The sequence below is a fragment of the Octopus bimaculoides genome, chromosome 25 (genome assembly GCF_046866305.1).
Source record: "Octopus bimaculoides isolate indiv1 chromosome 25, ASM4686630v1, whole genome shotgun sequence".
NCBI classification, from domain to species: Eukaryota; Metazoa; Mollusca; class Cephalopoda; order Octopoda; family Octopodidae; genus Octopus; species Octopus bimaculoides.
Genome location: NC_142952.1, coordinates 12,686,148 through 12,689,086, shown reverse-complemented (window position 1 = coordinate 12,689,086; position 2,939 = coordinate 12,686,148). Strand labels below are relative to the sequence as shown.

The following is a 2,939-nucleotide window of genomic DNA, read 5'->3' as shown; positions in this document are numbered from 1 at the left end:
ATATATATATATATATATATATATATATGTATATATATATATATATATATATGTATATATATATATATATATATATATATATATATATATATATATATATATATATATATATATATATATATATATATATATATATATATGTATATATATATATATATGTATATATATATATATATATATATATATATATCTCCGTGTTTTTCTCCTTGTCTCCGTATTCTTTCTGTTGAAGAGCGTAGCTCGAAACGTCAAAGACTTTCCGTATTCCCGAGCGTCATACTAATATACACTTTTGTTATTTACACCACCTGTCCTCGTCTGTTGTTATTTTTTGTATATTCTCCCATATATATATATGTATGTATATATATATATATATATATATATATATATATATATATATATGTATGTATATATACTCTTTTACTCTTTTACTTGTTTCAGTCTTTTAACTGCAGCCATGCTGGAGCACCGCCTTTAGTCGAGCAAATCGACCTCAGGACTTATTCTTTTAGAAGCCTAGTACTTATTCTATCGGTCTCTTTTGCCGAACCGCTAAGTTACTGGGACATAAACACACCAGCATCGGTTGTCAAGCGATGTTGGGGGGACAAACACAGACACACAAACACATACATACATACATATATATATATACATATATACGACGGGCTTCTTTCAGTTTCCGTCTACCAAATCCACTCACAAGGCTTTGGTCGGCCCGAGGCTATAGTAGAAGACACTTGCCCAAGATGCCACCCAGTGGGACTGAACCCGGGACCATGTGGTTGGTAAGCAAGCTACTTACCACACAGCCACTCCTACGCCTATATATACATATATATATATATATATATATATATATATATATATATATATATATGTATGTATGTATGTATATATAGACTTCTTTCAGTTTCTGTCTACTAAATCTGTTCAGAAGGCTTTGGTCAGCCCAAGGTTATAGTAGAAGACACTTGCCCAAGGTGGCAAACAGTGGGACTGAACCCAGAACCATGTGGTTGGAAAGCAAGCTTCTTGCCACACAGCTACTACACCAGTGCTGATACTTCACTTCAAATATATTTCCTTCAGACCACTTTCTTTACTGTCAGACACAAAACTACAGATTGTAACTTCTTGTCTCTCCTAATTTGGCTGATTCTACCTAACTCTTCAAAGTTTTGTGAAAACAACGCTGCTGCTCTTTACATCAACCTTGTAACAACACCAGGCAAATATAGTTGACTTTAAGCTGCACTTAACGCTTACAATGTTGATTAAAAGCTTCCTGACAAGTAACGTACATGACAGCTGGTGTTTGTTAGTGTTCTTGTCTTGCTTAAAACTTTCTCGAAAACTGGACCACCTTGTTTTTGCCTCTCCAAACAAACACACACATAACAGTTAATGACATACATTCTCTGACAACTATGTACAATATAGGGGGGAGGGGGAGGGGGGATATTAATATAATGTTGCAAATGGAGAAATTTTGATGAATACTGATTACATCCAGAAAGAATAATTAGCTTAACGATAAACTGCTGTCAAGAAACAACTGTTGAATTTAAATTAATTAAAAACGGAATGGAAGTTTGGGTGCATGCAGTGGTTGGGGTGAGCCTGTGGTTATATCATACTGCACAGTCCATTGATAAATACTCTTTTTCTATCTAACAAGCAAGATTAAAAAAAACAATTCAGACAAAACTCAATGAAACTACTTCAAAGATTGGTTTTAACATCATTTTGAGACATGATTAATCTGAGTTCTGCTATTGGTAACCGTAAAACAAAACAAGAACAAAAACAAAGAAACACATAGGCACAGGTGTGGCTGTATGGTAAAAAGCTTGCTTCCCAACCATATAGTTCTGGGTTCCAGGTAGACTACAGTTCCGGATTCAAAACAAGGAAGAGGCAAGTACGTGAAGGTCGGACATAAAAGAGAAAGCTATTTTTGTAGAAGAAAGAACAAGAGATGGTTGGAATAAATTGTTGGCACTGTGGGAAACCAGGACACTTTTGGATACTTTGTGATCAAATTTGAATTCTTTGCCATTAAATTTGATTGCAAAGAATCCAAACTAAATCAAAAACTTCTCTATATGTATATATATATATATATATATATATATATATATATATATATATATATATATATATAATAATTTTCCCAGAGGATGTAGCCACCGTTACCAATATAGCATAAGAACTTACCTTAGGAGATCATTAATTAGATTCCTTAAGGGTCGTTCTCACAGTTTATATTTATATCATAAGGTTTTTAAACTTTTAAATTTTCATATTCAAAAGAGACAAGAGACTTCAAATTCGATATATCGATTTATTCACCACTCTATGTTAACATTTCTGTGCCAAACTTATCCAGTGACTGGTCCATTGGATTTAGACGTTTGGCACTTCTTCAGGAGTGGTTACCTTTCGAACAAAACACGAAAAAACACATACATAACTATTATTAGGTCTTTAGGATATCGTTAGCTTTCGTCTTTATTATTATAGGGGAGATAACTCCTTAATTTTCTATTTTTATTGCTCTCCTGTGGATTTCCACTAGATTAATTAATTATTTTGTTTATTTCTCTTTACTATACTATATTACCCGTATACATATGCATACATACACTTTACCCGTATACCTATCCATATATACATACACACACATACATATGTATACACATATACGTACACACACACATACACATACATATATACATACATATATACATATATATATATATATATATATATATATATACATATATATATATATATACATACATATATACACACATACATACAAATACAACACACACACATACATATGTATACACATATACGTACACACACACATACACATACATATATACATATATATATATATACATATATATATATACATACATACATAT

General features: G+C 31.7%; 1 protein-coding gene across 1 annotated transcript in view; it reads right to left on the bottom strand.

The window, feature by feature from the left end:
* The window catches only part of LOC106880226 (alpha-1,6-mannosylglycoprotein 6-beta-N-acetylglucosaminyltransferase A), a 50,130-nt gene extending 48,458 nt beyond the window's left edge, over positions 1-1,672 (bottom strand). Inside the window, exon 1 of the mRNA XM_089342256.1 lies at positions 1,563-1,672. The gene's annotated coding sequence lies outside the window, so the exon portion shown is untranslated. The remainder of the gene's footprint in view (positions 1-1,562) is intronic.
* Between the last annotated feature and the right edge of the window lie 1,267 nt (positions 1,673-2,939).